The 12375-nt window shown below is 39.7% G+C and overlaps 1 long non-coding RNA gene across 1 annotated transcript in view; it reads left to right on the forward strand.

The window, feature by feature from the left end:
- The window catches only part of LOC139139845 (uncharacterized), a 228949-nt gene that overhangs the window by 38286 nt on the left and 178288 nt on the right, over window positions 1–12375 (forward strand). The gene's annotated exons all lie outside the window — the stretch shown is intronic.

Here is a 12375-nt window from a genome sequence, read left to right on the forward strand (position 1 = left end):
ATGTCTGAGTATTATAAACTTATGTCCGTATAACTGTATTAAAATTAAATCTAATATTATGGACCTTGTACATGGAAAACTCTAAGCCCATTATGATGAAGTTGGTGATAATTACAAATGAAAATGTAACATAACATAAAATAACATAACGTAACATAACATAACATAACATAACATAACATAACATAACACCATACAACACAACACAACATATCACAACATGTTACTACATAACATACATAACATAATAACATAACATAAACAAACATAACATAACATAACATAACATAACACAACATAACATAACATAACATAAAATAACATAACATGTCAAAATCAATGTTAATTTGGAAATGAAGAAAGCAAGAGAAATTTCGGTTAAGAGAGTCGTGCCATCGCAATACAGAGTAGTCAATATCAAGATTTTTCTTTTCCTCTGTATATGTCTGAACATATACACTATCCAACAAAACAGTACAACCTGGATAAAACATGTTGATAGTATAAGTGGTCTACAAGTTTTACAATGATTTCAGGTTCCAGAAGACACTGAAAGCACACACGATACATACGAAACTGCACTTGACAATGAAGACTTTGCACTCTCCGAGACGACCGACAGTGACATTAATGAAATGCCCAAAGTTAGGGTGTTATATTAAGATATCGTCTAAGAGAAACTGATGTTCCCAGATTTGCGTCACATTTGATATTTTGGTAGAGAATTTTGTATAGAGTGACGGATATCTACATTGTTAATATTTAGCCGTTGGAATATACATGTAATTCACGTGTCAAGTAAGGGGAGGGCACTGGGGCTACTATGGACCAAGTCCAAGGACAGTAGGCTCGTAGAATTATTTGTGTTATTGTTTAGTATGACCTTTTTGTTTCAGAAATGATCCTAATTCGCTAAAATTCTACTCAAATTGATTTCGTTAGTTGTTGAAGTCGCGTCATTGCCATTATTACCATAATCATCTCAGTCATTGTAGAGAGACATGCCTTCTTTTAATATCGTGACCACAAATCGAAGGACCAGTTGGGAATATAAACACCAATCAAGAGGGGAGGGGTAAATAACCTCATGAGGTATTTTATAGTTTAATGCGTTTGTGTTTCAACACAGAAAGCTTGTTCTCTTGAAAAGTGCCATATATGAACCAGTGAAAATCATCTTCAAAACATACTGCACTGCAGTATCTGAGATTGAAGTGCTCTCTCACGATTAATAGCTGTTCAGACAACAGATGCTTGGAGTGTTCATAGAACAGGAAAGTCACATCTGTTATCAAGTACAGAAATCTCCGGTTACGTCAAAAGTAACACTTGCATCTTAGTATGAGTTATGAGCAGACCAAAGGTATGATACCAACTTGTCACTGCGGCTGACAGGTACAAAATATCTTCCAGTATTCGATAGATTTTTCATTTTGAAGTCATACAATGCTGTCTGAAAAGCAGAAAAGTTGAACTGTGGCGAGTCTTACTCAACACAGCGACGAGCGCTGTTTGTACAACTAAAACACAAACGGTGAACTTTAAATGACTAAATATGACATTGTGTTTATCTCACCGATAATCCACATTGCAGTTCCCTTTTTGGACGAGCACCCCTGCCGTCCATGAAGTTTTGATGGAATTATAACCTACTTGTACATTTTGCTCACTTTTCATCAGCAACATTCGGATGAATTGAAAGACATCCGAATACCATGACTGCAGTATTTACTGTTGAAATAAACCAACACATTGCCTGTGCCCTTCATCTGTTAGATCAGACTTAGTATTCTTCTGCAGGACGCTACCTTCTTACGACTTGCGTGTATTCATTCTGTAATTGTTATGACGTCGTCAACAGTTTGCGGAGCTTTAAACCCTCAGTCAAGTTCCTAATTGATTCAACACAACACTTTTCTGTGGAGGTTTAACGTTTTATCATTCGTAATCGCATCAGCTGACTTTGTAGATCAGTTAATCTAAAAGCCGACTTCAGTTAAATCATAGACCCTCGAGAAAAACGGACAGCGACTGCTGAGGTTTCTTTGTGCGATCTATCTTGGAATATATTAAGTTAATTACCGAGCGTCCCCGACAACAATACTTCGTATTTAACACTGAATCTCATTAACGATCAAACTGACGTTCTGAATATGTACACTTTGCTCTTGCATGGCACGTTCCGAGTAATAACACAGAGAATTTGAGGGTTTTTTTTAATACTAGTCATGGTGAATGTTCTGGTAACGATGAAGATCACTAGCCGAAGCCAACGGGAAAAAAACAGACGATAAAAACAGTGTACATTTAGCCATAGACGCTGCAGAAAACTCTTGCTAGGTATCGACAATATAAGTTTACATTCCCTACCATAAAAATCTCCGATAACAACAAACATTTACAATTTAGACAGCTCTATACACTTCCCCAGTCCTGCGAAACGAAAATCTGACCTTTATTTCATCTGTCACGCAACATTTGATGAAAATCAGGGTACATAAAAAATGACTACTCCATCGGAGCTCAAATACACGACCTCTAACATTTTGGTACTGTTTTAGCCTAAAGAAACACCAAAGTTCGGATAAGCTACACATGTGTACATCTGCAAAGTACTAGAAAATATATTTGTAACACTGACTTTCGCTGTCAGGAGAAACTTTGCGATAAATCGGGACTCTCCAACGGTTGGTGAAGTCAGAAGCGGTAAGGTAGACATGCATTTACACAAAGCTGAACGCTGTCCTCGTAAATTTGGCCGTTCACAGTTTTCAAACAACAACATTTCAGTAGTTAACATACATACTTTACCGAATCATGGAGCACTCCTCGCACAGAAAATATTCCGAGGGTTAAAAAACTGCAAAAACGAGGGAAAATTCGGAGATACACGGACGATTGCGGAATGTAAACAACTCTGTGATGTCAACTGCTGTCAAGTCTGGAACTGCAGCGATATGTGTTTCGGATTTCTATTCGAAACTTTGTCACTTTACAGCAACATACTAACTCCCTGCAGACTTCTAGTTGCATCGAATCTCGCTACCAATTTGTAAAAAGTACTTTAAAACCATTTGCATGAATTCTTCTCGAAATAGTTGTAGCACTTTTCTTTCTAAAAATGGACCTGCGGGTAATCTGGAATAACTTGTAATCCGAAAACATTATTACCGTATACCCGCATGCACGTGTCTATGAACCGGATGTTGTGCAGTCGATCGGGTCCAGCTTCATTCAGTCCCCGCGCCCCGACCCATTAACACCTCTTAATTATTCCAAGATAGATCGCACGCTGCTAATCCCATAGACCCTTTGTTCTCTATCGCAGTTGCCTGTCCCGTTTTTCTCGAGGGTCTATGGTGAAATCCAAATCTGGATTAGTCAATGATACCCACCAAAGAACGCCTCTAACGACGACCGTGAGAGAGTATACAATTTGTTAATTCCTTGATACGTGTACATTTTGCCAATCAGTGAAAAATTGAACGCGATGACCTATCCAAAAGAATGTGTTTTCGAATAGTATAAAACAAGACTTAGAATTTTGTATAAGTTTGAAAAAAATTACAATACAAGAAAATTGTAATATCCCATCAAATACATATAAAACTTTATATGTATGTTTGGGTAGTAATGGTTAAATGTCAAAATGGTATTGAACTTAAAGCCCCAATACCTGCGAATTTTCTGCATTATTTTCGTGATTTTATTTTCAAACCAAAGTTTGTTCGTATAAATGTGCTATCTGAAGGACATGTATAGAAGTGTCAATGCTCACTGATTTGGACTATGCCTACGCGTTATCGAACGGTTGCCGCAAAACTGTTGACCTCGCGGAAAAGTACAACATGAAGTATTTCCTGGACATACACATCGTGATCATAAAAGCACAAGCATGATGCAATTTATTTGAATGCACAACACACGATGGCCAACATTTGTTGTTATAATCTTTATTTTCTCTGCCACATGATTAGTTTTTGAAAATGACGGGAAATCTAAAATGATGTTAAAACGTTTTAATTTTCATGGCACTTTCGACACTTATGACAGTGTTAAACACTTCAGTCTTTAATGGGTCTTATTCAAAGAAAATTATTGCAAAACTGAGGATATTTTGAGATCGGTTTATTACACATTCGCAACTATTGGGGCTTTAAAGTCAATTAAAATATGTTTCGGAGATAATGTAGGGTGATTCATAACAGTCCAGTTTTGTCCCAGATCATGTGCACTAATAATGGTATCTGCTGATAGCATTCCTCCATGACCTCCTCTTTATATTTAACATACTGTCTATATCAGATAATTATTTTTATTATAGAATTCATTTTATACATTTTATTCATAGGGTATCAAAATCTTGTTTCAGCAATATTGTGTTTATCAAGAGATTGCTAAAACTTGTGTGAAAGAGGACAGAGAAAATATTAAAGACAAAACAAAAAATATTGTAGAGATTAAATTTACATTTGATTGAAACATTGAAGGAATTTCGAAAGGTCAGGTATTTTTGGACAATGGCAAATCATTTTCCTGCAATAAAAGATGGGTTTGTTATCGAGGCAGTCCACTGTTTGGTATATGTAGAATTAGCTTTTTCTTTACATATAATCAGTACCTCACTGGCATAGATTGAAGAGTAGATGTTTCTCATACTTGATCAGGCAAGAATACCAATTTTTTATCAAGAAATATCGAAAAGCTACTCATTTAGTAATGATAGTCAATGTACTTGCTATACATACATATCAAATTGTGCTATGTTTTTGTAAAATTGTACCATTTTATAATCTGTTTTTCCCTTCTTTTCTACAATTTTTGTATCATGCCATAACTGTACTAAATGCTTCAGTACATTCCGAAAAAGTTGAGTAGCCCCCTCCCTTCTTCCTCTCCACATTTCGAGCAACAACCATGTAGCTTTCAAATTTTTTGAATACCCCTCAAATTTCTCCGACCCCCCGCCGTAAATAATGACGGCTTCCTAACAACCCACACAATGGGGTGAGGGGGTTGTTAAAGAAGCATTTGCATCAATATCAACTGCCGAAAGGCAGTTTCTCAGGCGAAACCTTAAAAATTCTATGAACATGGGATACACTTTTTCTCTAGCTCTGAATGCACAGTATGACATAAAGTTACGCAAGACTGTCAGCAGTTGACAAAAGGTGCGGAATTAGCGTGCTAAATGATACATTCAAAACAAAAAACACTTCAAAACACACTAGAAATGCTAGTGGAAACTGGTCGCAGACAACCAAGGTTATTTTGATATCAATGCAGAGACGGGCAAATCAATTCGTAAATTATATTTGTCGAGCAAAGATTGACGCCGTACCAAATGACTAATACATGTACCATTGCTGAAAAGACTCTATCTATACTGAGTCATGCTTACATGTGTAAAGGGAAGGCGTTACAAATCATTAAGTACACCTACATGCATACTGTCACCTGTTCCAATTTTGCCACAATATTACCATGGAAAGAGAAAATCTAACCAATCACAGATTTAAAGCGGTTGGCCGCTTTTTAAAAACAGCGCCCTCATATGGACATTTTGAATACCAAGGAACGCCTCTTTGACAATATATGGGCATATTTAGATTACAGGTGACTGTATACAGGTATAGAGCTGATATGGACGGTGAATCATGATTGCTGCATGTAGACGCCAAATTACTCTTATTTCTTGTTTCATTTTGGCTGACCTCTTGTGCTGTATGAAAAGCCTAGACTTTTGTGAGTATCGTCTGCCATAGAGGGCGTAGCTCAGTGACATTAACTTTAGATCATTCTGGATCAAGGACTGAACGAGGCCAGAGGGTCGGCGAACCAAAACACAAAAGTTTACGGTTTCGTCTTGGTTTTGCGTTATCTACGGTAGTATAGTTTTCCGTAGTGAGTTGTTATAGTATTTCATAGGCATTAAATGATGCAGAAAGCATCTTAAAATGCATCATAACGTGAACTGCGTGTCTGAATAGCGACAGACAAATGACCTTGGTTGAACTGACAAGGTGAGTAGCAGCTACCCCGTGGAGTTGTTTATTCAAGGCTAGGCTAGACGGAATCAGTAAACTTGGAAGGCCCGCCTCCCTCTGAGGAACTGCAAAGGACAAGGTAGGAACCAGTAGGTTGCAGTAATATAGTAAAACTTTTGTGGAACAGAGAAGAGACTCTGTACATAAAGGCCGATTGATGAGACATGTTTCTACGCTGAGTTTGAACACGTGCTGAACGACCGGAAGGCCTGCGTAACAGTGAGCGTACTGCATGTAGGAGGACACCGTCTAGTAGGGCGTACAGAAATTCTGAGAGAAATATTTCATCATCGGATTTGGAAACTTTTGGGCAGTTTACAGACAGTATCTAGCTCAGACTGCGGCACTACAAGGCAATGGAAATACATGTCTGGCAGTGTATAGCGGACCATTGAAACTACCGCGTATACATAGAACTAATTAATATTCAAGGTCAACCACGTTTACGCGTCTGGTAATATTGAAACAGTGACAATATATTTGAGCAATATCATAGCACCAAATAGCCACGATGAGTGTTAAAGGTGAAGAAGGAGTGTTGGAGGACACTAACACTGTAGATAGTGAACACGGAGTAGAAGCTTCCAAGCATGAATCAGTACAAACTGATAAGACACGAGATGAAGAAAAAAGAATGTTAAAAGGTTCCAGATCAGCTGCTTGTGGTCAGGTGACTGGAAAGATGAATCAATTGAAAGTTTTGATGGAAAATACAAGAAATATAGAGCTAGTGAAAAATGAATTGCAATCATGGGATAAGACGTATGAAAACTATAAGGCAGCAGATAGCAAATATCATCAGACATTAGACGAAGTAGAAAGGAAACAAGATTATCAGAAGCTGGTAGCACCTCGTCTGCAAGAATTTGATACATTTAGAAGACAGTGGAGAATTGGCTGGCAAAAGCTGAGAGTACAGCCCTACAGCCAGAAGTAGATGTAAGGCCTGTGATAGTGTCTCACAGATTGGACAAAAGGTGCATGTGCAACCAGCAAAATCATGGGCAGGACGAAGTGGAGTATCTGCTTGCAGTAATCCAGTAGCAGATGTAGCAATGCATCAAAAATAAATGCGCTGCAAAGAAAGCTGAACTATTAGTACAAGCAGCAGCTTTAAAGGAAAAACAAGCTTTACAAGAACGTGAAGCCAAAATACGCAGAAAAGAAGAAGAAGAGATTGAGAAAATTCACAGGAAAATGGAACTTTTACAGATTAACACAGAAATTGCAGCACAGGATGCAAAAATCAAAGTGTATGAACAGTATGAGGACCATGCTAGTGGTGTCAATGTGGATCAGTATTTGTCTGCTGAGTCTCATCAGGTCAGTGAAGTTGAAGGACAACCAGACTTGGACAATACCACACACAATGAACAAATAACTCATAAAGATCACCAAGACCCTGACAGTAACAGTGATCACAGTTCCAATGACGAAAGGTTTTCTATTGTGATGCATCAACAAAATCAGATGACTAAGTTACTGATTGACCACAATAAGAGGGCTGCATTGCCACCTCAGAAAATACCAGTCTTCAAGGGAGACCCATTGAAATACAGATCATTTATTCAAGCGTTCAAACATAGCATCGAATCGAAGACAGATGATAGTGAAGAAAGACTGTACTATTTAGAACAGTACACTGATGATGACCCTAAAGAAATAGTGAGCAGTTGTGTGCATATGACTCCAGTTGAGGGTATACCAGGGCCAGAAAGATATTGGAAGAGAAATATGGCAACGCCCACAGGATAGCTCAAGCATACGCCAAACAAGCAGAAAATTGGCCAGATATTAAGCCTGAAGATAAAACTGCAATGAAAAGTTTTCACTTTTTCTAACAAAATGTGAAAATGCCATGACAGGTGATCTTCACTTGAGGGAGTTAGACCACTACAAAAATCTACAGATGCTCGTGGATAAATTGCCATATAAACTCAGAGAAAAATGGAGAAGGAAAACGCATGAGTTACTACAGACACGTCCAGTTGTATTCAAAGATCTGGTTGAGTTTGTGAGTAAAGAAGCGGAAGTAATGTCAAATGTGATATTTGGAAATTTAAATAGTGCACAGCAAAAGGAAAGGAGCTTGAACTCAAAGCGTGAAAAGAAGTCAAGCCCAAGGCCTAAAGGTACAAGTTTCGCTGTAAGCACAGAAACCAAGTCATCTGTGGCTTGTACATTTTGTGAAGAGACTACACACAACTTGAACAGTTGTAAGAAATTGATGACCAAACCTTTTAAAGAGAGACTACAGTTCCTGCGGTCTAAAGGGTTTTGCTATGGATGTTTAAAGAAAACTAATCACCTGGTAAAAGATTGCAATAGTAAGCTGACCTGTGATACATGTAAGCGAACACACCCTAGAGTGTTGCACAGGGAATTTAAGACTGAAGAAGGTACCACAGCAAACAAAGATGACAGTGGTAATGGTAAAACCAAAGTTGGATATGTCGATGTTGTGTGCCAGAATGTCACAGCCAAGGATCTCAGTGGTGTTCCAGTAATTATGCCAGTAGTGGTGAACTGTAAATCCACAGGTGTGTCTTTGCAGACATACGCATTTCTTGATAATGGCAGTGATGCAGTTTTCTGTACTGACAAACTTAGACAGCAGTTGAACGTAGGAGGGAGAAAAACCAAGTTGAATCTCCATACCATGGCAGAGACTAAACTAGTCGACAGTTATATTGTGAAAGGCCTAGAAGTCACAGATCTGGATGGAAAGAACGTGATAGAATTGCCAACCACTTATACCCAGGATGAAATGCCCGTTTCGAAACGTGATATAGTGACACAGAAAGACGTAGCACAGTGGCCTTACTTGAGTGATGTACGTTTGCCAGGTATTGATGCGGACATAGGGTTGTTAATTGGAAACAACATACCGAGGGCATTTGAACCATGGGAAGTTATAAACAGCCAGGATGAAGGACCGTATGCTGTCAGAACCTTACTAGGATGGGCTGTAAATGGACCTCTTAAGGGGCCGGAGACACAGCAGTTCAAGCATCAATTAACAGAATCAAAGTGGAACCACCAATTGAACAGCAGTTGGCAAACTTCTTCAATCAAGAGTTCAGTGAAAGAAGAATTGATGATAAGCCTGAAAGGTCAGTGGAAGATTGCAAGTTCATGGATATGATGGTGACTGACACAAAGTATGAAGATGGTCACTATCAGGTGCCCCTACCTTTTCGAGATTCTGATGTAAAGATGCCAGATAACCGATCGGTAGTAGAGCAACGCATAACACATCTTAAGCGGAAATTTTCCAAGGATCAACAGTATCACACAGACTATAAGACTTTCATGCAAAATATTCTGAACAAAGGCTATGCTGAAAAAGTGCCAGACCTTGAGTTGCAGTGTGAGGAAGGATTGAAGTGGTACATCCCACATCATGGGGTATACCACCCCCAGAAAAGGAAGATTAGAGTTGTTTTTGATTGTGGGGCAGAGTTCAAAGGAACGTCTTTGAATAGAGAACTGATGCAAGGACCAGATCTCAGTAACTCATTGGTAGGAGTTCTCACACGCTTTCGTCAATCGCCAGTAGCACTTATGGCTGACATAGAATCTATGTTTTCTCAAGTGATTGTACCTAAGGCTAGTCGTGACTTTCAGCGCTTTCTGTGGTGGCCAGAAGGAGATGTACATCAACCTCTGGAGGAATATAGGATGAAGTGCACATATTTGGGGCAACATCCTCCCCAAGTTGTGCCAACTATGCTCTAAAAAGAACAGCTGAAGACTGAATAGAGCATATGCTGAAGACATCATTAGTACCATTCTAAAAGACTTCTACGTAGACGATATGTTAAAGTCAGTACAAACGGATGAAGCTGGAAGGTCTCTGTCAAAGGACGTTTTTGTAGTTTATAGCCAAGGAGGTTTCCGACTAACCAAATGGGTTAGTAACAAAAGATCAGTATTGGAGTCTATTCCAGAGAAAGAAAGGGCAAAGGAGATTAAAGATTTAGACTTGGACCAAGATCGCTTACCCATTGAGAGAGCACTTGGTATGCAGTGGGACATAGAGTCTGACAGATTTGGATTCAATATCAGGATGAAAGACAAACCAGCAACAAGACGAGGAATTTTGTCAATAGTGAGTTCAGTGTTTGATCCCTTGGGGATGGCAGCTCCAGCAGTACTGCCGGCAAAGATCATACTTCAGGACCTGTGTAAACAGAAGTTAGGCTGGGATGAAGAAATTCCTGGTAAGCTCAAGAAACGTTGGGAGAAGTGGAGGAAAGATTTACCAAAGTTGGAAGAAAACTACTTTGTAGAGCGATGTCTGAAGCCAGATGATTTTGGAAAACTAGTAACCACCCAACTTCATAATTTCTCAGATGCTAGTGAGTTAGGTTATGGCTCTGTTACATACCTACGTATTGTAACAGAACACGGTCAAGTCCATTGTACATTACTGATGGGTAAAGCGCGGGTAGCGCCAATGAAGCAAATCTCAATCCCTCGTATGGAATTGGCAGCTGCAACGCTGGCAGTTCGGGTAAACAAGAGCCTGAAGGAGGAGCTAAATGTTCAGGTTGATGAAACGTTCTTTTGGACGGATAGCATGACTATCCTACGCTACATCAGCAACGAAACAGCAAGATCCACACCTATGTTGCAAATAGGGTAACCTTGATTAGAGAGGGATCCACGCCAAGTCAGTGGCATTATGTTGAATCCAGCCAGAATCCAGCTGACGAGTGCTCACGGGGACAGTCCGTCGACAAATTCATCAAAAATGAGAGGTGGCTCAGTGGACCCAAGTTCCTTTGGAATTCTGGTGAAGTGCGGCTTTGCAACAAAGGAATTGATCACTATCAAGAGTTGATGGGATTGCCGGATAATGATCCAGAGGTCAGAGGTGAAGCAACGGTCAATGTATTGTCTGTGGATGTGTCAAATGAGACTGTGTACAAGTTGATCGATCACTATTCTAGTTGGTGTGCCTTGAAGAAAGCGGTGGCATATATTCTGCGGATCAAACAGATGCTGACGGACAGAAGCAAGAGAGAGGATGAGATCAGTCTGTATAAGCAGTCAAAATATCTCAGAGTCAAGGACCTGCAAAAGGCAGAAACGGCGATTATAGGCTTCATTCAACGGGACGTTTTTCAAAAAGAAATTTCCACATTGACCGAGAGTAAAGTTCAAGGAAGTGGAGTGAAACGTAACAGCTCCATCCGCAAATTAGACCCAGTAATCGGCAGTGATGGTTTTTTGAGGTTAGGTGGAAGACTCAGTCGAGCAGCATTACCTGAAGAGATAAAGTATAAAAGGGACGAACGTGGCGATGCTTATCCTACGTGAAATCCATGAAGACATCGGGCATATGGGAAGAAACTGTGTACGTTCTAGGCTATGAGAAAAGTATTGGATAGTAAATGCAAATTCTGCAGCCAGGAAGCTCATCAGTAAGTGTGTTACATGTCGTCATCTGAAATCCAAGCCCGGAGAACAGAAAATGGCAGATTTGCCAATGGATCGTGTGACACCGAACGAACCACCATTTACCAGTGTAGGTGTTGACTATTTTGGGCCTATCGAAGTAAAGAGAGGACGCAGCATGGTGAAAAGATATGGTGTAATTTTTACTTGCTTGACCATTCGCGCTGTACACCTTGAGAAGGCAGACAGTTTAGATACAGACTCATGTATCAATGCTCTGCGGAGATTGATAGCCAGGAGAGGTAACGTAAGGGAGATACGATCCGACAACGGTACCAATCTGGTTGGAGCCCAACGAGAGTTGAAGAAAGAAATAGATAATTGGAATCAGGCCAAGATCCATGGTTTTCTGTTGAGAAAGGGTATTGATTGGATTTTCAATCCACCGGCAGGATCACATTTTGGTGGTGTGTGGGAACGCCAGATACGCACAGTTAGACAGCTGCTACAAGCAATTGCAAAGGAGCAAATTCTAGACGATGAATGTTTGGAGACACTTCTTTGTGAGGTTGAATACATTATCAACAGCAGACCTATTGGTACACCATCAGATGATGTTAGAGATCTGCAGGTACTCACGCCTAACATGTTACTGACAATGAAAGGCTCCAGTTTATCACCCTGTCTGACGGAAAAAAGAGACTTATATTCAAGAAAGAGATGGAGACAAGTACAATATATGGCTGACTTGTTCTGGAAACGCTGGACCAAGGAGTACCTACCTATGTTGCAAGAACGACAAAAATGGTTAAAGCAAAAACCAAACCTTGCTATCGGTGATATTGTGCTCATGGTAGATGACAGCTTGCCAAGATGTTCGTGGCCGTTGGGAAGAGTTGTAGCGGTTATGCCAGATAGTAAAGGT

Source organism: Ptychodera flava, chromosome 9 (assembly GCF_041260155.1).
Source record: "Ptychodera flava strain L36383 chromosome 9, AS_Pfla_20210202, whole genome shotgun sequence".
NCBI lineage: Eukaryota > Metazoa > Hemichordata > Enteropneusta > Ptychoderidae > Ptychodera > Ptychodera flava.